This window comes from Danio rerio, chromosome 19, assembly GCF_049306965.1.
Source record: "Danio rerio strain Tuebingen ecotype United States chromosome 19, GRCz12tu, whole genome shotgun sequence".
NCBI lineage: Eukaryota > Metazoa > Chordata > Actinopteri > Cypriniformes > Danionidae > Danio > Danio rerio.
Genome location: NC_133194.1, coordinates 17,417,275 through 17,442,631, shown reverse-complemented (window position 1 = coordinate 17,442,631; position 25,357 = coordinate 17,417,275). Strand labels below are relative to the sequence as shown.

General features: G+C 34.8%; 1 protein-coding gene and 1 long non-coding RNA gene across 9 annotated transcripts in view; both read right to left on the bottom strand.

The window, feature by feature from the left end:
• Positions 1-25,357, bottom strand: part of ptprua (protein tyrosine phosphatase receptor type Ua) — a 434,849-nt gene that overhangs the window by 374,202 nt on the left and 35,290 nt on the right. The gene's annotated exons all lie outside the window — the stretch shown is intronic.
• LOC141379046 (uncharacterized) lies at positions 13,690-19,959 on the bottom strand. Its single transcript, XR_012394984.1, has 2 exons — positions 17,291-19,959; positions 13,690-17,241 (listed from the first exon to the last, which is right to left on the bottom strand). It is a non-coding gene; the product is annotated as an uncharacterized lncRNA (long non-coding RNA).

Here is a 25,357-nt window from a genome sequence, read left to right as displayed (position 1 = left end):
ATGATTTTGAGAAATTGAGCTTCAAGGTTTTTGCACTCCATAGCAAACAGTATGTGTGTTACATTTGTTTTTGTGAATAAAACATCTTAAAAAGTAATCAACTTATATATATAAAAAAATACCCATAATGTAAATAAGTTGTCATTTAATAAAATTATGCCAATAACTCAATTTTGACAAATATGTTAGATAGAACCTTATAATTATAAGGTGACGATTTGGTAAAAATTGCATTCACATATTGCAAAACAATATTACAATGTCAGATTTGTTTCAATATTGGTAAAATGGTTTGAATAAATATTAAATAAGTTTTTAAAATGTAATTTACACCATACAATAATATATTCTTGACCAGCAAACAATTTTACGTCTAAAAAAATCTAAACATAGTCAGCTTGGCTAAATTTGGGCTGTCAAACGATTTGTGGCAAAAGTAAAGTCGTTTCTCTCTTTTAATGACCTTGAAAAGGTGATCCATGCTTTTATTTTGGGAAGACTTGACTATTGCAATTCCCTGTATGTGGGTATTAGTCAAAATGCCCTAATTAGATTGCAAATAGTACAAAATGCGGCTGCGAGACTTCTGACAGGGACTCGCAAGTTCGAGCACATATCCCCAGTTCTTTCCTCTCTGGGCTGGCTGCCTGTTAGGTCTTGATTTTAAACTATTAATCTTTGTTTTTAAATCCTCAATCTGGCACCATCTTACTTATCAGACCTGCTACATGTATACAATCCTGGTAGGTCACTGAGGTCTTCTGATGAATTTATTCTATCTATACCAAGGTCCCGGTGTAAGCGAAGTGGGGATCGGGCTTTGGCTGTTGTCGCCACAAAACTCTGGAACGGGCTTCCGCCCCACATCAGACATGCTCCAACTCTACCTGTTTTTAAAAAGCGTTTGAAACACCATCTTTGTTCTTAAGTATTTGAGCCTTTTTAATGTTGAGGGGTTTGCCTTATGTTTTAATTGTTATTTTTGTGATGTAGATTTTATTTTTAGTATTGTTTGTGTTCAGCACTTTGGGCAACGTTGTGTTGTAAAAAATGTGCTATACAGTATAAATAAATAAACTAAATAAACTAACTAACTGTCAGTGAAAATCTAATAGACATCTAAGAATAGCCCAAAACTAGACTAGTCATCAAATAGACAGATTAGATAGACTTTATATATGTAGCCATTAGAGCTGTGTGATTAATTCAAATCGAATCGCAATTACAATTCAAAACATTGTGATCATGAAGTAATGCGATATGAAATCTATATATTATTTAATTTCACCCACCCAGAGCAAATGCATAACTGATGGCTGTGTGTGACAGTCTTACTAGTTAATTGAGTGAGCACACTTCCTTTCTGCCCTATCAGAACTGCACAACCGATACAGCCACAATAAAAAAGAGAGAGAGAAAAAACAGAAAAGCGCTGACAAGTGAGATGATGGTGTCTGCTGCTTTCGAAGCATTAATCAACAAATTAATATCAAACAAAAACAGCATTGGTAATATGGAAATATTTTGGTCTCAAAGTCACAGACACTGAACAAAAACAAGTCATTTTTTAAAAGCTGTCGCAGAATTGTTGCCACGGCTTACAAATTATTGACCTTGACCACAAAATTAATTGTAAATCAAATCGCAATCGCAATATCTGTCTGAAAAATAGCTATTAGATATTTTCCTCAAATTGCACAGCCCTAGTAGTCATTAATTTCTGTTATTTGATGACTAGTCTAGTTTTAGCCAAGATAACTATGTTTAGATGTCTATTACACATCTATTAGACGTCTTAAAAAACAAAAAAATGCTTGCTGGGTGGGTGGAAGAATCTACAACAAACATTTCTATTCTTGCCTGTTTTAGTTTACAGTACACAGTACTTCAGAGTAGCTGGTCCTATGTTGTGGAATGCTCTGCCCCTCTGTATCAGATCTGTTTCATCCCTGCCTGTTTTTAAATCTAGGTTGAAAACGTACCTCTTTAATTTGGCATTTTATCAGTAAAAATTGTCTGTTTTATCTATAATTGTGTAATTTTTTACATATTTGTTATTTTTTTTCTATTTGTACTGTGCAACACATTAGTCAACCTCTAGTTGTGTTAAATAGTGCTATATAAATAAAAGTTACATTGACATTGACATAGTTGAGCACAAAATCAGAAACAAGGATACAAGAAGCCGATAAAATGTTCAACATGTATCAAAATATCTTCTTTTGTGTTCAACAGAAAGACAATAACAATAATTGATGATGGTTTGAAAGTAATAGAGGATAAACCAATGTGCAAATACATGCAAATAATCAATGCAAAACAGTAGTAATGTAAAGAAAACCAGACTGATTATCACATCAGAGATGGCAGACATAACAGTAAAACATGTCGCCAAATACATTTATTTTAAAGCTATATTATGTAAAGACAATAGGTCACTCTATTTAACATCCAAGATAAAAATAAAATTCAGTCTAAGCCGAACATTTCAGGAGAATTAATGTTGAATTGCCGAACACTGAGTTTTTTGTTAACAGTGATACACTGAATATCAATAAAGTAGAGGAACAAACGAGCCTTGAAGGACAGCGCAAGATGAAGAGAGCAAGTATTGGATTCAATCCTTCATCCTGGTCTGGACCACGTGACTTGGCAAAACCTGAGACATTTAGATTGATCAGCAGAACAGTTAACCCCCACTGCTCTAAAGATGAGACAGTGGGCAGACCTCCAGCATCCAAACGCATGGCCCCACAAATCCCAACATGCTTTGATTATCATTAGGAGGTCTGGAAGGATAGACATAACCAACACTTTTTTAATGTGGGAAAGTCACTGCGTCCCAGTTCACATATTTTACTAATTAAAGAGCATGCAAGATTAAAACTACTGCATCAATACAGATCCTGCATTTCTAAAGTGTACATTCATTCATGTTTCATTGGCTGAGTAGATGATGGTAAACAGTAATTACCAAATTGGGACAATAAATACTATTGAATTGATACCGTCAGCTGTTTTGTTTAATTTGTTAATATGTCCTCCTTTTTTTTTTTTTCAAAAAAAGAAATAAAACGCTCTTTAGAATAAGTGGAGGTTCAGTAAATTATCAAGGATTTTCAATTTGAATAAAGTTTTACTTTAAGTACACTTAAGCAGATTTTTGTTTAAAGGGAGCCTATGATGAAAATCATCTTTTGTAAGCTGTTGGGACACAACTGTGTGTAGGTATAGTGTGTCCACAGTCATATTGGGGTAATATAAAAACAGGAAGTCTCTTTTTTTAATTTCCTGATGCTAAAATAGGATCCAAATCCCTCCTATTTTGGGGCTGAGTGAGGTTATTTCACCCACCGAATAGATTGACAGCAGCTTATTAACCTGTCTCCGTAGTTGCGAGTACAACTATATCAACAAGAAACGACGTGCATAAAGCAATTGTGATCTGTGTGCGCGTGAACTTTATGACATTGTGTCTGACTCATCGCAGAAAGGTTTTAGTTAAATCCACAATAAATGCATCCCATAATCATTGATAAAGTTCTTACTAGGGGTGCAACGGTTTAATCTACTTATAGTTCGGTATGTGTCATGGTCTCATGGTTCGGTATGTATCACGGTTTTAGGGTCATGGTTTCGGTGCGGTACTGTTTGTGCTATGCTAAGAAACAAAATGCCTACTGAACAATTCAAAGAACAACACACCTATTATTATTGCTTAATAAACACCTGCCAATGCAACATCTTCACACATATGACTGTAGATTTGCATGTTCTCTTATTAATTTAAAGTAGTGAAAATTGTCGGTTCAAATAAATTGCTTAAGAGCATAAAGAGAAGAAGCTTAAACCTCCCCTTTTCTGTTTTACATCTTAATTATTGAGCGCTTTTCAAGTATTTATTACTTCTGTTTACATTATGCTTACATTACCAAGGCAACAACAAATTTCTATTTATGTTTTCTTCATGATTTTAGTATGATTCCAGACAGTTCCTTGTCACTTATCAAAACAAACAAAGTGAATGAAAATTAAGCAAAGAGAGAGTGTTCGGCTCTTCTCTTATTGATTTCAGTGGGAACAGTACATCAAGAAAAATCTTGAAAGATCACAGGGCACACCGATACATTTTTTTTTTTAACCGAGAACCTTTGCATCACTAGTTTTTACTGTAGTTTTTCTCAAAATTTGTTACGTGAGATCTGCTTCCTTCATGTCTGTCACTGTGCTGTTTATCTAATGCAGCCAAGAAGGATATTGAGGCACAGTCTGACAGGCACGTGAAAACGGTGGGCGGTGAGAATCTTTAAAGGCACAGGCAATAAAAACAGTTAAAAAGTGTTCAAAGCATATAATTTCTACATTCTAAAAAGTATAATAAATAATCTGATGGGTGTTTTGAGCTGACACATTCTTTACAGACACATTCTGGAAACACAAAAGACGTATCTTAAATATTGAGAAGGGGTAAAATGGGTGCCCTTTTAATAAATAAATCATTCATTCATTCATTTTCCTGTCGGCTTAGTCCCTTTATTAATCCGGGGTCGCCACAGGGGAATGAACCGCCAACTTATCCAGCACGTTTTTGTCTTCCAGCCGCAACCCATCTCTGTAAAACATCCACACACACACACACACACACACACACACACACACACACACACACACACACACACACACATACACATACACACACATACATACACACTTATACACTAAGGACAATTTAGCCTACCCAATTCACCTGTACCGCCTGTCCTTGGAATGTGGAGGAATTATAAATAAATATAAAACTTTAAAGGTCAAAAAATATATTACTCACTATTTACTCACACATAAGGAGATATTTTGGAAAAAAAAAAACAGTAACCATTGACATCCAAAGTAGGGAAAACAAATACTATAAAAGTTGCCAGTTTCCATCCTTCTTCAAAATATCTTATTTTGTGTTCTACAGAAGAAATAAAGCCAAACAGATCTGTGACAAGTGAAGGGTGAGTAGATGATAGAATTTTCAACTTTGAGTGAATTGTCACTTTAAGATTTTACAATTATGCATCTTTTTTTTATATAACTACATATTCAAAAGTACAAGTTTTCCATCAGCAGTGGTATGTGCATTTTTAGTGCATAGGTTATGATGCTCCATTAAACTGAACAACGGAAAAGTCAAAATTTCATTCTCCCGACTTGGAAATGTGCAACGGAACAAAATGACTCATTCTCCAGAGCGAGACAGCAGACATACGAAGATAAAATTCATAATGCAATACATACACGCAAATATCACAAACCCCCTACACTGCAGAAAATACAATTTGAGGGAGGAAATTGCTTTGCATCAGTGAGCGACTTCACATCAGTGCCAAAACAAAGATCATCCCTGTCTGCCCCTGTCGGTCGGTACCCTCCGCTGCCTTCTGCATCCCAGACCTCCCAACACACCCTCTCCGACCAGGGTTTATTTTATTTTTCATTAGCCGGTTCCATCTGCAGTACGCGCAGTGAATAAATAAGAAGCGCAAACACAGGCACGCCGCTGTGTGATGTGATGGGGCTTGAAGGAGGACACGGCGGGAAACGGGCCGAGATTTGGGACCGAGATGTGACTGCGACGCATTTCATTGTGGAGATCAGAGGCAATCAGCCGTCAGGAAGCACCTGCGAGCTCAGCGGGACCAGGCCGCCCTCCTCTGCCCTCCACGGGCCACCGTCGACATGCTTTATGAAATATTCACTGATTATTGGAGAGAAATGCAGCCTGTCGCAGGAAAAATTGAATGAGAGCAAACATGAGGGAAGCGACACATGGAGAACAAGAGAAAGAGAAGCAGCCTGAAGCGCTGGTTGCTTTCGCCTGAGTGCTGACATTGATTAATTGAAGATGCGAGACCTGCTGTGCGCTTTCTCTCTCACACGAACACCTTTTTATGGCCAGTTTATGGAGGTCTGAGGGTGTTTCTGAGTGTCAGCCTGTGGGCGGATGCCACCTAGCCCATCAGGGGGCTTCCGTAAATGATTTCCTTTATTAGAAATAATTGAAGAATGAATGAGCACAGCCATGTGGAATAGCTGGAAAGGCAATTTTGCCACCATTTGCCAAGAACCAAATGTCATTTGACATTGAACCCAGTCAAACGATTTTGAGGGATCAAAAGTTTCAGTTTTCACTTCGGATCTACGGCTCGCACAAGCTAAATTCATTTAAAAGGTTTCTAAATGTCGTGATTTATGAAAAAAATCCTAGAAATCATGAAGTTGAAAGTCGTCAGAGCTGTTTCCAACAAATTAAAATAGTTTTGCTTTCAATAATTAAACATGGGTTGGTTCAAATGTTAAATATAATTTTTTACTTGCTTAAAACCAGTTAAATTAGATCTCATCTGTTCACTGAAAGTCTAAATGGGTACATTTTGTTCAAACTGATTCATTTTTCAATTATTTATTTCAAATTACTTTAGTAAATATAGGCTGTTTTTAATCACATGGTTTGGTGACACGCGAAATTCAGATCAAGGGCAAAAATTGAATGGGAAACAGAAAAAAGTCTGTATTTCTGTGATTTATACCATATTATATATAATATATAAATAGAAAATAGCCACATATGTTGGGCATGATCCTTATATTATGAAGAGGACCGAGTAACCGACTAAAATTTATTTGCTTGCTATTGAGGCAGTAGATAGCTACTGTAAGCTATTACACGAAAAAAAAAATAAGACAGCACTACAGTGTTTTGAAGCATACTTTAGTTAAACTGCTGTAGTAACTATATGGTTATGGTACATCACAACTGTAGTAGACAAAAGATCAAACAGGCTACATTTTAATAATTATTATACACCATCACAATGCACCACAGTTTGCACAAGCATTATAGTTTTTATTACAGTTTATCAATTTAGTATGCTACAGTATTCGGTAGCATTCATTAACAAAGAGCTGTAGTGTACATTAAACACTTTACTATAGTTTGGTTCAAAAACATTCTATGAATGACTGTAGTTTTTTCCATGCGGATAATGTTATATCTTCCAGACATATACACGAAAAAACAGATGAAAGCACACAAAGGCGAGAATGCATTGTTGGCATAGGACAATAACCGTTTTAAAGCTATACTGCGGTTTAGTAAAGTCAAGGTTTGAAAACTGCCAAAATTTTCTGCCATACTATTCCTAAGGTATGTTTAACATTTTTTTATGTAATTTTTTTTTTGATAGCACAACAGTATTTCCAGCAGAAAAGATATTCAAAGATGAAGACAGCAGAAGTCATTTACTGATTTCAATTATTTAGCCTGACAAAATATTTTAAATGTTTCTCAAAGTAAAATTATTGTGTTCAAAGGGAAAAAAGTTCTAATTTTTAACCCAATATTTAAAAACAATATGTTCTAGAGCAGTAATCACTATACTGTGATACTGTAATATTTTTATCCAAGTTTATCATACGGTCAGAATCTTATACCGGCCCATGCCTAATGCATAGTCTACATTATTACTATTATCATCATTATTTATTTATTAACTTTTTTTACTGGACATTGCTCCACAATAATAACCATCTAGTTTTGCTTGCAATGATAGCATTTCTTTTTTGTTGTTGTTTGGTTGTTTATTCTGCCGAAACGCCAGTAAAAGCATGAATTATTGCAATACAAGACTTCAAGATACAAGATTTCAGTGCAGCCATTGAAGGGCAGAGTACACTATTAATGTTCTTCTGAATTTTGTATACGTTAACAAAGAATACACAAAGCTAAGCCTGTATATAATAATTATTAGTGCTCTCAAAACAGTTTGTACACATGAATATATTGAATGAATGGATATTTATATATTTTATATATATTTTATTATATAAGGCCAATTTCTTTAACTTTTTCCACTTTATGAGCAAAACGTTTTGGAAGTCTATCAAAGCTGTTTAGCATTTATTATATTGGCTGATTTAAACAATTATAAACAGCATAAAACATAAACGTTTTTTATCTCCTGATAGCGATTCCTATGTAGAACAATCACTACCCGCCCTCCATCTTGTGCATCATCAATGACGTCATGTAAAAAACTACCTTTTAAGTTAAACACACACACAAAAAAAAGAATGTAAATATTATTTCATTATTTACTCACCCTTTACTTGCCTTTATGAGTTTCTATCTTCTGCTGAACACAAAATAAGATATTCTAAAGAATGCTGGAAATCTGTAATCAATGACTCTCTTTAAAATATCTTAGTTTGTGTTCAGCAAAAAAAAAAAAAAAAAGAAAAGAAAAGTGAGTAAATAGTGATTTTTTGAGTGAACAATCCCTTTAAATGAATTCCATTGGAGAAATTGTTATGCACATTTTACTTGGAATGTGTCAGTGGTTTTCTTTCTCAAGATAATGTACTGCTACATTTTTGCAAGGTGGATTTTGGGATAGCAAGCATTAATTACAAGTGATGCCCACATAGAGAGCTTTTCAACAGGATGACTGCAGTAATGCCAAGATCCAGGATGGATGAAAGTAAGCAGCCAGATTGAAGACTACTTACAAGGTCTGACCATATTTAAGTCCAAAACAACTTCTTACTGTTAAGCTTATAAATAAAGGTTATTAACAACAAAGCCATTACCTTTAACCTGCAACCTTGGCACATGGTGCTAAGTGTATCCATGACAGTTTGGAGCAAAAACTTTTTATGTGTAAATAAAATCTTGGGATATTGAAAAAAGTCAATAAAAAATAACTTGATGATCCCTTATTTATTATACAGGTGGTTTTGCTAATTGTCTTGCTTAATTAGTTTATAGCAGAAATTTCAAAATATAGTCTAATTAACACTAAGAGCCCTATCATTGATTTGATTTGTAGATTTGTTGCTATTTTAGAGGATTGCAACCATAATTTTCACATTTTTGCGCCACATTTAAAAAGCAAATCCATTTGCACGACTGGAGTCATGGGTGTGCCTGTTTAAAAAGGAAGTGTGTTAAGGTCAATTTGAGATATTGAAATAGACCATGTAATTTACCAAGTAAAAGCTGGTTTAAAGTCCAGTGCAGAGCATGCTAGTCATGCGCCTATGCAGGTTTAAAATCTTAATATACACAAGATGTACAGCAATAAACATCTTTATAAATGAAAACAAATAAATAAATGATAATAATAAAAATAAATAAAGAAATTATTCAAGTGTTTCAAAAATTATTATTTACTACATAAATATGAAAAAAAAAATACTGCCTCCATGCTTTCTTCATCTCGGGGGGCTTTTTCAGTTTATTCTTGACAATTGGCTTTTTTTTTTTTATAATGTTATTATTATTATAGATTTGTCCTCCTGCCGGGTATTGGAGACGTATGCATCACCATATGGGCCATATAAATAGGATGTGTGTTTGGATATAACTAAATTATTTTACCACACTTGTTATTATTGGTCATTTATTCGTTTGCTGGAAACTAGAACTGAATTTAGAAAAAGTCTTGAAACACATCTTTGTGCTTTACAAACTAAATTAAATATGTAAGCTGATGGATGTCTTCAGTGGAGTGAGTACAAACTGTCTGTAATTCTTTTCCATGAAAGTAAAGGAGTAAAGTAAAGAGTAAAAGTAAAGTAATTAGAGTAAAGAGAAAGTAAGGAGGCTGAATAGAGAAGGTTCATACTTTATCCTCGCGCCGCAGATGGTTTGTTTAACTGTTTTCTCCCTAGTGAAGCATTTAGTTTTTCCATTCAGTTTTTCCATGGACAAAGTACACCATGTAAATAGCAAATGTGAGGATAAGCACAACCCTGTTAAACCATACGCCACAGCCCAAAGCCCTATTTTTTCATTCTTAAAATAGTAAAAGTGGATTTGGACATGGCCTTAATGCTTTAGCGCCATGCGCCTTAGACTTTGGTCCTAGATCATTAAAATAGAGCCTGAGTAAACCGGAAGTTACATTTAGTTTAGCATGTTGATGTATTTTCAAATAAAATGGAATATTGAGTAGACGGCGGGGTTTAACTGTTCTGCATTATTCTCTCAATGATAGCAAATTAACTGTAATCTAACTGTGGCTAAAGCCATCAAACACATCAACAGAAAAATTGCCACTCCAAATGTTGAAGCAAATGGTCAGACTTTGATTTAGGATTACCAGAACATGTTTTTTTCATGAATTGAATTCACTTAAACATGTATTTTTCACCTAAAGAATAACTATATCCACTAACATTGTAAATTTAGATTTGACACAAACCAAAAAAAAAAAACAAAAAAATAAAAAAAAAACATAAATTTACAGACCATTTCTTAAAAAGTGTTCAAAGTAGAGGTCAGCAGCACATTTCTAAATGGACATACAGAGCGGTGCGCTCTGACTCACATTAAACCAGTCAATAACTTGCTAATGTGCCAAACTCTTTTAAAATATTTAACAAATAAGTCAATAAACCGGCTGTGGAAGATCCATTGGAAGCTGATACTAAACCTGCAATAGCCTGACAGCCGAGTCTACAATCACATCCGACAAAGTCTGACAAATTAATGACAGTAAAACAAGCCATCAACCAACACCTGAGCATGTCAACCCGCTGTCAAGTTCTTTCCTTTTTTATTTAACCCACACAACGAAGAACAACACACATGTACACAAACTTGACTCAATACCCTCAGTCTTAATAAGACACAGTGGCCCGCATGGCCAGCTCTGCCATAAACAGACTAACGGCTTGTTTATTGTGATGTAGACAGTGAGGGGTGTTGGTGCTAATGGCCGAGATACAGAATGTGCCAGAGAACGCTGAGAGGATGGTGCCGTAATGATGTCCCAAGGCCGAGGACTGCAGCAACCGGCATAATTATGTCCCCATGAGCCACGCTGGATGAGAGACGGAAGCTTCGCAGCACATTAGCGTCACCGACACACCAGTCCATGCCATGGAAAGAGACAGGACTCAACGATGACTCTCGTGTAATAAATGTGTATGTAAGTGCTTGTGTCAGCATGTGGAATCAGAATAACAACTCCGCTAACATTCGCGTTAACAGTTACGCTTATATATTTGCTGTCACGAGCGCTCGACAGGGGCGTTAAACTGTCTGGCTTTATGTCTAATGGCTAATAACTCAAGCCTAATTCATCCTCGTAACCCCAGACAGTGAATACATTGGAAACACTGAGCAGATCCAACAAATTGTCATGCAGAATGGACGCGAATAATAATTCACAGCAGTTATTGTAACGGCAGACATTAAGTCCATCTCTATCAACCAAGTGAATCTAGTTTAATCTATAATATTAACAAAAGCAGGAGGCAGGCACATTTGGATGAATTTGAATTGGGGAAAAAATGTAGGAGGCAAAAATCCATGCAGATTAGGACATATCCATACAGTCTGATTAAGTAGTAAAGCCATAAGGTAATCGATTAACCCAGGCTCATTCTGAAAGTGTACCGCTATGTACATTCCTGAAGAGCAACAAATATGTCCCAAGATGTATGTTTGCAGTTTTTGTTTTTACAAATCTGCCAGAGGCCGCTGTGTATGATATTTGACATCTCAAATTTCTCTCGTAAGTGCCATTCATGCCTGGAGTTCTCTCATAAATCCACAAGAGGCCGCTGTCGACTGACTGACAGACGGATCGTCAGAACCACCTTCCTCCTTCCGTTAACCCAACCAATAGTGTTTTCAAAAGCACAGGTTAACCCGCCCACCCACTTCCCTAAACCCAGCTGACAATGTTTTAAAAAGCAATCCATAAAAAGAAGAGCCTTTGCCTGATTTTTACCATGTTATTAGATTTTAACACATTCTCACCCTGTTATTTATTTTATTTTATTTTTTGGCGTCTGTTTTTGTTTTACCCGGTTTCTGGAACCATTCTTCGGCAGATACGAAGCTTATCATCATGGTCAACTCCTCTCTGGATCCTATGTCTGCCAACGTGCATCGAGAGCTACTGGACAAATTGGTTGTCCCATATTTACGTCTGGCTGCATAATTCGGCAATCTATAGAAATGTACATAGGGCTACGTTTTCAGAATAAGCCTAGGTTGCAATTGACAGACTAACTAACCAACTTTAATGACTGCAATCCCATGCATTATTAAGTACTAAGTACTATAACTTTCATTGTAGCATTGTTATTGAACCTAAAACTGATAATATTAAAATGTTGCCAGGAAATGTAAGTAAAGCTGAAATAGTTTGTAAATATTAGATGGAAAGAGTAAAAAAAAAACTATCTGCATCAGAATTTGCATAGGTCTTCTACTGTGAGGTACTACATTTGAAGGAAACACTATATTTTGAGGGTCCATTTGAGTATTAGTAGACTGTCCGCTTAATATCTGTTGATACTGCTCCGTCAACAGACATTTAACTGACTATAAGAAACTTATGCAAGTACTTGTCAACTTACACTAACCCTAACCCCAACCCTAACCCCAACCTAACAGTCGACTTAAAATCTAATGAGAATTAGTTGGCATGTAGATGCAATGTAACTTAAATTCAACAAACAGGCCATCAAAATAAAATGTGACCCATTTGAATATAAATTTACTCAACCAAAAGGTTCAGTTTATTATTTACAGTATGAATGTGAGTAGTATAGTTAGAATTTGGACATATTATGTCCTCCATTTGTCATTATCACATGACCTCAAGTAAAGGTAATTACCATAATTATGGCAACAATAAAAATGTCAAAAACACATAATACTACATTGTACTACATAAGTAAAATTAACATGGATAATAAAAAGTTTGGGCTGAGGAGAAATGGCCGTGCCCAACTGGTTTCTATCGCGATATTTTCCTTCACTTTCTTCAATTGCTGAAGTTTGTTCCTCGCCACTGTTGCCACTGACTTGCTTGGTTTGGGACTGGATTTGTTGCTACACATCGATGGATTTGCTCTTTAGTGTTTAGATTTTCAGCAGTGAAAATTAAACCATGCTGAACTGAACTAAACTGAACTTTACCTCTGAAAACTGGACTGACAGTTTCAAATTACTATAATCTTCTATGTTAAGCTGCTTTGAAACAATTTACATTGTAAAAGTACTAAACAAATACAGTTAAATTGAATATTAATAATATAAAAAAGCGAATTCAAATGATCTTGTCATTTGTTTTTATGGTTACATATGATTTTCAGTTGTGTCTTGTCTGGTTTATCGTTAATTTTTCCTATTATATGTAATCCTTGTTTTGTGCTGAATATTTTCAATGTTGTGTGGTTTTACTCCACCTACTTCTGCAATATTCTGTTTTTTTAGAGGATGTATTATTAAAAGAGTGTTTTGCGATTCTGCTCTGTTGTCGGGTGCTTTATACAGCCCCACATGTGACATATTCAGACACAACTGAACAGGATGAGGCAGAATATTGTATACCACAAAACAATGGCAAGAAATGTTTATAGCAATCTTTTTTGTGTAATTGTCATAGTGTGGGATCTGGGGGAAAACAGTTCAGCCTCTCGCGATCCCCAAGGCTCTATGCTGGTTGTGGAAATGCAAAATGAACCCAATACAAACAAACATGATTGGCTAAAATTGGCTAAATGATCATTTAAAAGTGTGTTTCAACTAGCATAAATATATATGACAATATATTATTGCCATAGTGTGCAGAAACATACAGTGGGAACAATGCATCAATTTACCATCAAATGACTTGTATGTCCTGTGTTTTTTTTTTTTTTTTTTTTTTTTTATGAATCAGTTAAAAAAAGAGTTTTAAATGATTCTAATTAATCCAGAGCCAGTTATTTGAATAATAGTGTTACAATTAACCACATATTTCTAATCAAATAATTTGCAGGTCACTTAGGTTTCAGTTTTTTTTTTTTTTTTTTGCAATTATCATCCACAAATTGCATAATTTCCAAATGATTTTCAATAGTTTTAGAAACGAACAAGCCTCCCCTCCTATGACAGTCCTCCTATGAAGTCCTATGACAGCCATTAATTCCCTGGCTACTGATTCATTTTGATTATAGCACAAAACGAAATCTAGGCCTTAGTTAAATTTTCTGCATTCAACCTTCCTGCTTCACAGCAAGTAAAACAATCATTCTCTCTCTCTAATAAGCCAATAATAGTATTAGGACTCTGGTAAACACGGTATTGATGAGTCCCTGGGTAGAGTTGATTACAGAGGCTGAAGTGGACTGCTAATGACTATTAGCTCAGAGCTAATCCTCTCCAACACACAGCCAGACCTCTCTGAACACGCTTCAATTGCGTGTCGGATGCAGAGACTATGCAGAATTAAATGTGATTCAATTAATGTGACAGGTATAGGTTTTAAATGGTTTTAAAACAACTTCATAGTAATTTCAATAATCTTAAAATGTCATGTGTTGAATGTTTTTTGATGAATATTTTATTATGTACATTTGTATTATAAACTTGCTAAATGATTGTAAAAGAAATTGGTAAAAAGAAAAAAAAAAGAATATTATTATTATTAGATTCACACTCCAAAGACGTGGTATATGTGAAACGATAAAGAAAAGTTGATGTAATGCGCTGTACAAAGCATTTAGGTGACTTTACTTTGAAAAAGTGAGCATTACTTAAAGTGATTAGTTAACTTCATAACATTTTACTTGAAGGGGTGTTGAAGATTGTCATGAAACATTTTTAATTATGACATACATGTCATGAGTATTAAGGAGATTCTATGCATGTTTATGACAACTGTCATTTAGTGTAGTATGCTTAGCTATGTCAATTTTCAAGGTAGTAAGACATTGTCTGAGATGTCTTTGCTTTGACAACTTGACATAAACAAATACACCAGAATCTGTCAGAGTCTTTGTCATGACAACCTGACATTACAAGGTAACATAATTTGCCATAAATGTGATTGAGTCATTTTATTTTTCTGTATTTTGAGAAGAATTGAATTATAGAATTTATAGAAGTGAATTTTCTATAAAATGCCATGTGTCAAGTGTTAATACTTGTTCAAATATATGTATTACAGTGTCACAAAAACATTTCATCTTAATATTATTGAAAAATTATTTTAAAATTGTATCAATGTAGGGGTACAGATTAGGTGAAAATGAACGTGACCCGTGAATTAATAACATTTTTTAACTTGTGGGATAATCCAACATTTATAACAATTGGAAATCCATAGCATATCCAATTAACCTATACCGCATGTTTTTGGACTGTGGGGGAAACTGGAGCTCCCGGAGGAATCTTACGCAGACGCAAGGAGAACATGCAAACTCTACACAGAACTGACAACTGACCCAGCCAATTCTCGAAGCAGCAACCATCTTGCTGTGAGGCGACAGCACTACCTACTGCGCCACCACATCAACCCAATTGTTAAATCATTAAATAAAAATAAATATATGTTGTACAAGATGTTAGAATTCTATAATCAGCATTATCAGCAATAGTAGCAAAGATAATTTTTCATAATGAATATTTTCTTTTTTTTAGCTGGTTCTTTCTTGATTTTTATTTTTATTAAAATTACAATTTCTAAGTTCTGTTTGTTAAATAATATGTTTGCAGTAATATTTTTGTATAAACGGAAAGCAAATTACATTTGTCTCCTCCTTTTTTTGCTGATCCAAAATATGGTCCAATCCGTGACTCAAAAAACGTAGTGTGATCCAAACCATTAGATTTGTGATCCATTACACCGCGCAACATTTTTGCATTTAAATAAACACCCTTCAAGTAAAGTGTTCATGTTGACTTAACTTAAAAAAAACAGAGTCAAACAGTTGCCTTAAAATTAAGATAATAAATTTTGTGCATAATTACCAAAATTAAGTTAGGTTAAATTAACAATTCCAAATTACATTAGGTTTACTTATCTTTTTTTGGCAAAGTTAACTTGCTGCTTTTAAATTTGAGAATATGTGTGTGCACATGTGCGTGTGTGTGTTTCCAAGCATTGGGCATTGCATTAGTTACTTTCTGTGTTGCAGCAGGAAGGCTATCTGGCAGTAATACATGCCAGAATTATTGGCAGTTCACTACTCTGTGGCGACCCCTGATAAATTAAGGGAATAGACCAAATGAAAGTAAGTGAGTGAGTGAGTGAGTGAGTGAATGAGTGAGTGAACTGTAAGACCTCACTTCCACAACGATAAATTGCAATCAAGTTTTCAGGCCAGCCTTACAGCATAAACTCAGGACATATCAATCACTCTCATCAAGCAAAGCAGCGGCAGCCAAGCATGGGGTACAAGACATGCCTACAGGCCCACTGTCCAATCCCTTAAGACATGCCCTCCACCACGAGCAAACACGAACTCATTAGAAAGGGATTATGGGTAAAAGGGAGAAAAGGTCAAAGAGAAGGGGATTTTTTGAAAGTCTTTGGATGCGCAACTGCTTCAGAGTTTCATCTAAAGATGCGACAGACTTGAAAAACGATTAAGTTCTTCTTAGCGTCTCCATCTGCTTGATCCTGATGTTAATTTCAAAAAGAGGAGAGATCGACAGATTTTAAAGCCGTCTCGCAGACACGTCTCATCGCCGCACTTTGCAACATTCAGCATCTCCAGCTGACAGCCGTGAGATGCCGTGTGCTTCTGACTCAGCACAAAGCTTTGTTTCTCCCTGATGTCATTGTGCTATTCATCAGCGCATCTGATGTTCTGCAGCGGTGCACATTCCCCTGTCAGAACTGAAGGAAAAAGACTGCGTGTGTGGATAAGAGAAAGACTTAGATGTGAATATTTGTTCGGCGTGTCGCAACTGTCAGGGCTGCTGGATTCAGGATCAGAAAGCCTGACAGAGCGCTGCTGATGTCTCCAGAGCCGTGTGCCACTGCGCCCTTCACAACGGCCTTGTCTGACTGACGAAACAGAAAGAGAGCACCAGACTGGACTGAGATTCGGCGTTCGGGCCTCTGGTGGTGGAGCAAAACTGATTTTAGCAACAAAACACGCTCCTCACGTATGTACACAGGGCTGATGTACTGTATCAATAATCAGGCAGACTCAGTCTGAATACACATGCTCACTTTCACTCGCTCAGAGACATTGATTCAGTAAGACTTGAGGTTTTGAGAAGGAAATGTAGGAGGTAAACACAGATACATGAGGGAACTGGGATGTGTTCAAAGTAAAAAAGGGAAAATAGTTCAATCCTTTACAAAAAAAAAAAAAAGCTAGTTTGAGCATGGTACGAAAGCCATAGCAGATAATAACACCATGTTTTGTGACAATAAAAAAAGACATAAAAAATCTCACACACTGACACTTTGTCAACACAGGCTCATGCTAAAAACATAGCCCTTTATACATTTGTGGAGATCGTGACTTTTAAAGGCCTATGGCTGCATTTCATCTTTGAACAGGATTCTACGGGAGGTATAGGGCTTTTTTACACGATTGCTTTTTACAACTGTCGATCGGGTTTAGGGAAGTGGGTGGACAGGTTGACTGGTGCTTTTGAAAACACTAGTGGTTGGGTTTAGAAAAGGAGAAGGGTGGGTCAGTTGATCAGTCAGTCAGTCAGTCATTCAGTCGTCAACAGTAGTGGAGAGCAGCCATTGGTGAATTTATACAAGAATAGCAGGTGTGACTGGCACTCACAGATTTGAGATCTGAAAAAGCAAACACAGCGGCCTCTGGTGTATTCGTGGAAACAAAAACTGCAAAAAAAGTCACTTTTGGGACGTATTTGGCACTCTCCAGAAATGTATATAGTGGTATGTTTTCAGAATGAGCCTGGGTTGGATTTGTGTATTGTCTGCTCAAAAAAGTTTGTTTGAACAACTGACCTATATAACCATTCTATGTATATTGTGAAACTCCTTATAGAAAAAATCACAAATAATAGAATGTAAAAGCAAAACTTAAAGAGAAAAAAGTGGTTAAATGGATATTTTACAACAAAAAATAAATTCTGCTGTTATTTACTCATTCTTGACTTGTTCCAAATCATTTTATCCTCACTATGTCAATGTTCACCGATTCCCAACATTCTTTAAAATTTAATTTTTTTTTTAATTTTTTTTTTTTTTTTTGTGTTCAACATATATAGAATAGCTCATGGTTGACTAAATGATTACATAAATTAAATTATTGGGTGAACTATCTTTATAAAAAGTTTGTAGATTAGATCTTATGAAACAAGTTAACATCCAGTACAATCCACTATACAGTTGAACTTTCAATTCATACATTTCTTTTATTCTATGTTTAAAGCAAAGAGTGTGAATTTGTACAGTATGTGTTTTATAGCTGACCACTGTGACTCAATGGACCTCGTACAATACACAAAAACAATGGAGGACAAAAATAGCGAAGAACATTATTTCAATCAAAAATCTGACTTACATGTAACTCAGTTGCTACATTTCCAGCAAACATTGAGCTGGCTAGTTAGTCTCTCCAACAAATCACTACAACACTATTTAAGTTTATTTAAGCAGCAAGTTAAGTCATTCTGTCTGACCCTGACCTACGGTATACTACTGTAAAAAAAGTGTTTGTTTGTTTTTTCTCCTGTTGCGCTCAATAAACGACCAAATGACCAGATAAGGGTCTTATGACCTTAAGGTTAACTTCACTTCACACTTTTCTCCAAATTTCAGTAGGTAAAATATTGACTCTAGGATAAACTCAAGAATGACCAAATGACCAGAGAAGGGTCTCATGACCTTATGGTTAACTTTCTCCAAATTTCAGGAGAAAGAACACTGACTAGATAATTATGCTGACTCTACAAACCTCAAATTTGTGCTTTGCAATCAGAAATAATGTGGACCTACTGTAGCTGAGAAAGTGGGCCTGATCAACTCACTCTTCTGTCTTACCTAATGGGCCGACCTTTGACCAGCACCCAAACTTTGACTTTAAAGGTGAGGGTTTCTTGCTGAAACATTGGAAGCTCAGCCAACATGTGTTTTGGTTTTCCAATGTGACTGCAAAGGGCTCCCCAGTGTTTGAAGAGAAAAATTATGGCACGTCTCTGAGGTTGTATATAATTATATCAAATTGCTTGGGATTTCATTATCTGTCTTTTATTCATGTAATCCTTATTACTCATCTTTATTTTGCGGCCTATGGGCCTTTTATGCAATTTTGTTGTATTTTGATTTATAATGTTCATGAGTATGATTCATGATTATAGACCCTTTTCACATTTCCGGGTTTCTCAGAAGCAGAAGACGTCATAGTTGAGTACAACAAATATATTTTTTAACAATCCTAGTTGCTGAAATAATAAAAGAAAAACTCCATGATGGTGTTATAAAAACTGTTAGAAAAAGAAAAAAATATTTATGTGAGGCTGATGACGGGAGCCAGAAGAAATAATAACATCAAATTTATTCTCAGCCCCATAGACACTGCATTACAAACACCTCGCATCGATTTAAGATTAAGATGACAGTTAAACACATCGTAACAGGCATGTGAAAAAGGGTCTATTGACTAGTATTGTGATAATTGATATCAGCTGAGTGTTCCAGCATTAAACAGTTGTAGTTCTTGATAACTATGATGTATGGACCTTCATTGGTCCCTCCTCTTGTCGATTAGCACTAGGCTTATCTCACTTGCATAAACAAAACCCATACTAAAACATTTTTAACCTCCTAGGGCTTACATGGACAGCACATTTTAGCTCTTAAGTAGCTATTTAAAATACCTTGAATGTTTTATATTTTGTTACAGACATACAGTGTCATTCTGCAACTTGCAGCATATGAAATGTCCCAAACACTATGTCCAAAATGGAGAAAAAAAAATGTTTTTACTCTCTGATAGACAAAATTGTTTTTTTGTTTTTATTTTATTTTTTTAATATTAAATATGCATTTAACATAAAACAGGACAAAGTGTTTTATATAAATTCGGACCACAAGTCCACATAAATGGACATGATTTTTCTCTAAAAGTACATCATGTCAAAAGATGATACTTAGGTTTTATTCTAATTAGGTTTCAATAAGCCAAAATAGCAAAAAAAAAAAAAAATCATGAAAAAAAACACCTTGGGCCTTAAGAGGTTAACATGCTGAAACATTTTACATACTAAAATTTGGGTCATACTAAAACAACTACCAACATGTACTTAGAGTACTAAGGTCTTACTGATAAATGTACATATTTGTGTCTGTTTTCACTGTTACCACTGCATTTTAGCACAAATGTGTGCCACAGATGGTGCTTACAGGGATAATTCACCAAAAAATAAAAACTCTATTACCATCTTCTCTACACAAATCTGTTGAACATCTTAAGAGTGTCAGAAATGTGCAAATGAGCTTCTGTTTACTATACATCAGTTATTGAAATAAATAAAGGTCTACATTAAATATGCTCATTATATAAGACAATCATCTCTTAGATTTGTGTTAACCATGTTTGAAGCTTTACACTTTTGTTGAATGGGCTTTGCCAGATCAGACTTAAGTTTCAAGGATATGGAATGTCTTTTAATCATTTTTTTTCAAAGCTATGAAAGAGATTATATGTGGCTATGAAAGAGATTATACAATATACTTTATGTAAGGCAAGGCAAGTTTGTTTATATAACACATTTCATACACAATGGCAATTCAAAGTGCTTTACATAAACAGGAATAAAAAAAGACACGTATAAGAAAAAAAATTAAAAACAGATGTTAAAACAGGTTATAAAAGAATTTAAAAAAAAGAAAAACATAATAGTGAGATCGGTCAGACATAGCACAGTGCTCATTCAGTAAAGGCACAGCTGAACAGATGTGTTTTCAGTCTTGTTTTGAACGTGTCTAATGTTGGAGCACATCTGATCGTTTCTGGAAGCTGATTCCAGCAGCGAGGGGCATAGTAGCGGAAAGCTCATTCACCCTGCTTTGACTAAACTCCTAGAATTTCTAGTTTATGTGATCCTAAAAATCTAAGGGATCTGTTAGGTTTGTAATTCTAGGAACACTGGCTATATATATATTTTTATACATTGCCAATGAAGTGTCACACGCATAATTATAGTAGAACTTATGTTTGGAGACAGCAAATTGAAACATGGCAGAAATGAACGTTTTCGCAAGCTGTCCTGAGAAGAATGTGAAATGTGTCCGACTGTGTGGAATTCCCAGCTTTCAAATCAGTTTAACACCATGAAATTTTGTCGCTCGTCTTCACTGTGGGACTCTCTCCCTGAAGGTGTGAATTTGAATAAAACTACCAGAGTAAAGATATTATAGTGGTGTTGTATGAAGCCAACAAACCATATTACAGAGACCTAGAGCTTCAGCAGGGCATGTTGAGGGGAATAATCTCAGATTTGATGCCTCCGAACTTTGCGTCTGTTGTCATCTTAGCAAAGGTAGACAAAACCTTTCAAAAAGTAGCAAACTTTGTACAACATTTGTAGTAGATGTCTGTGAGAACGGAACAGGAGTGCATAAAGAGATCTCATCTGCTTCAGCCACTCGCAAAGCCTTGACGTTCTACAGCTGCCTTCTCCATTTCCAGCAAACCTCATACAGATATGGTGCTTTATCTTGTCAAAGCCCTTTAGAATTCACTCAGGTCTGATTTTATCATGAGGTTCAATATGACTGTGGGTTTGGAGGTTTGTTTATAATTTATAATGCTCTGTGTGCCCTGTTATATTTCCCCAGGGCTGTCTGTGGAGAGTCAAGCTTCTGCCTTTTCCCTTATCTCTCTTTGACTCCTTATTACACCTTTGAACTTTGTGTTTGACATTTTTTTTCCATTCTTACCATCTGTGTGAGGTAGAGGCACCTCTCTGGCTTCCAGTTGTCTCAAATAGTTGCCACCTAAACATGTGACCACGCCATGCTGGCTTATGTCCATTCGCCCATTATATGACTTTCCAATTTCTGTTTTGTGAACGTTTAAATAGTACATTAAAACAATGGCTGAGAGAGCTTAACACGCTGCAGTTTAAGTAAACACGTGCAATTACAAAAAATACAGCAAATTAAGAAACGATCTTCATTTTTTTACAGCAAATGTGTTGCAAAATCTCACAACACAAACAACTGAAGAAACGCATTGGATTTTGTCACAACACCTGCAAATATTCACGTAACACAACGAAAACTGTTTAAAGGGGACTCAAAAACATGACAGAACCTGCTGAGATATGGATATGTTATCATGCTGTGACTTTAGCGCAGTGAAATTGTTGGTAAGTAAAAAGGTGAGTTTGTTTATTTTATTATCCTGATCACATGATTCTGTTGTCTTTTCTAAATTTATGATTTATACAAAAACTGTTTGAAAAATGTTTTTAAAGTTATTGAGGCTCCTATAAATGAGACCAAATTATAATAATAAAAATTAAACACCCTTTAAGTATATATTCCTGAGCATAACATAAAATTCAAAATTCAAAACAAAATAATAATAATAATTAAACATACACGATTGCTGGTATCATGTTTATTACAAACTGTATCTTCATCTTTCTCATTAATCCACATAATGTCCACATCTGAGATATTTCCATGAGCTAAATGCTATCTGTAAATTCTGCATATGAAATAGTTTCAGCAATTAATTAGTACAACGATATAATCTTTTTATATAAGAGTTCAACCAGCATTACTAGAGATTTAATTTCAATAACAGATTTTGAACCCATTGTACATCCTAATGAACATACATTTTCGATATATCTAAAGCTTGCAGTGTTACAAAAGGTTTTAAACTTTAATTAGTACGTGTAATCCTTTTTTACATACAATCTATGAAATACCGGCAAACATATAAAAAATAACACATATGTGGTAAATTTCTGTCTGGAGTGAAGTGATGACATGCTACTTTTCAGTGTAGTGGATTTTTATTTTTTTTTTTTAATTACAACATGCCGAGCCTTACTACCATTTGATTGGATGACAATCATCCACTCTCATGGACTGCAGGCTTGAAATTAGATGAAATGTTCAGGGACCACAAAAAATATGGGGTGACATGTGGTCCATTGTAACGGACACATGGTCCAAATGGATTGACGACCATGTTAATCTAAAGAAAAGAAAAGAATAAAATAACTATTTAGAATTTTCATTTTTGTCTTATTTTTAAATTCTCAAGTAGAGTTTAAACACAGCTCATTTTCAGCTTCTCGCATGTTTCTCCAGAAGAGAAAAATCAACAAGATTCTCCAGAATTTCTGTAAAGACCGAAGCTCATGTTTCCATGACTGCAATCAGAAGCCAAAGCAAATTCTAACCAAATCCTTCCAAATGACCAAATGCCCTGAGCTGAGCTCTGTAGATTAATGTTATGCACAGAAAAAAGAAAAAAAATCCAACACATAATAATTGTGATTATGCATCTACAAGCCCCTTCCAGTATCATGCAGCAACATGTTTTCTTTTCAATCTTCTAGTCGGCCAACATACTTTCCATTTATTAAGAAAAGCTGAATCATGTTACAGCTGAAGGAATAATGTTCATTTTCCAGTTATCACAAAATTAACCCAAAGACCTTTTAAGGCAAGTAATTTCACTCAGTGGCCATCTTTGATACTCTACTTTCAATCAAGCAACTCATGTTATTTGAAAGGATAAAAAAATGGAGGAAAGCAACAACTTTAACAATAAAAAAGTCTCTTTAATTTAGAAGGTGCACTATTCCTTCACATTTTGCAATGCACTTTCTCCACTTTATGAGTGCATACAGTAAATATTGTTGAATATCCGAAGCCTTTGATATGTCTTCAGACTGATGCATGAAAATTAATTTCACGTTATTTAATTTAATTCATTTTCTATTTGTTTGTCTATCTAATTTTACAATGCAAAGTTATTCATTTTAGTCATATAATTTACTTTTAAAAGTTTCCCAACAAAGAAAATAAAAACCAACAAAGTATTGCTTTGTTGGTGTGCATTCATTTTGTGTTCATTTTACATTTATTTTGAGACAAAAGATAAAAAAAGTCTTAATAAAGAATGTGTGCAAACTTTAGTCATATAACTCTGCAACCTTGCAGCAGTCTTGTAAAAACAAACTTTTATAATGTTTGCTTGCTCGGGAATAAATATGGTGTGCAGCCTTCCAGTAACTAAGTGAAGATTACTAGACATTGTCCTATACAACAAGCAGGAGAATAACACAATCCATCACTGCTATAAACTATGATTAAGCAGACATATAATTTCGAGACCACCAAAGAAGGAAATGTTAATAGAATTTGTCCTTTCATTTCTCAGGAGAGTTATTGGAGCTCTCATTTACATGACATTATTATTTATGATGCTTCACCTCGAATTCCTTTAGAATTCAGGTTCTCACATATATATGAATAATTTAGAGCTCTGAAAATATAGAGTTTTTGGAATGCGGAATTTTGTGTTTTGATTTATGGCATAATATGCAATTGAGATAAATAACTACAAGTTCATGTTTGGATATCGCATTTACTGTATAAAATAAATGTCCGATATGTAACAAAAAAAATCCATTTACATATGGTAGAGGTTCTAGCTTAAATGGCACTCTGAGCGAACCACACCCTATACTTATAAATAGTTGCAAGGTTACATCTAATTATAAAAAAGAACCATTAAACATGTAAATTGCAAAAAAAAAAATAAAAATTGTTGTTTTAACCCAATTTTAGGTAAAATATGGTCAAAATCAAAGCTGGGATTATTAAAAATATTTATATTTTATATAAGTACAATGATTATTCTAAAAAAAAACAGAAAACAATCCTAAATGTAACTGGAAAACAATGTAAAGACAAAACTGTAGTGATATGCTAAGATCATTAAAGAAATATTTTGCATGAATATTAATTATGAAAATTCTTTAAAATACAAAAAATATATATATGTTTTATAAAATTAACTGTTCATCTTAGATCCAACTCAAGGCCGAGAATTAATGTTAAGTTAGTCAAAATAAAATCATCATCATATTATATAAATTATAAGACCTCGTGTCATAAAAGTAACATACAAGGATGTTACTCTGGTATCACAGAGAATTGTATTTTATCAGCAAACTCAATTATATACTTCAACTAAACCTGAAGAGATGTCTGAACTGTCTAAGCTACTGAGTGTAAAGATTTTAAAGACTGGATGACCAACAATTTTCTTCTCTTAAACTCAGACAAAACAGAATTATTACTTATTGGGCCTAAATCCTTTACACAGCAGATCTCACAACTCGACCTACAATTAGAGGGATACAAAGTTAGCGTTAGGTCTACGATAAAAGATCTGGGTGTCATATTAGACAGCAATTTAACTTTAGAAAATCATATATCCCATGTCACAAAAACTGCCTTCTTTCATCTGAGAAATATTGCTAAGTTACGAAGTATGCTTTCCATCTCAGATGCAGAAAAGCTAGTCCATGCTTTTATGACATCTAGGCTGGATT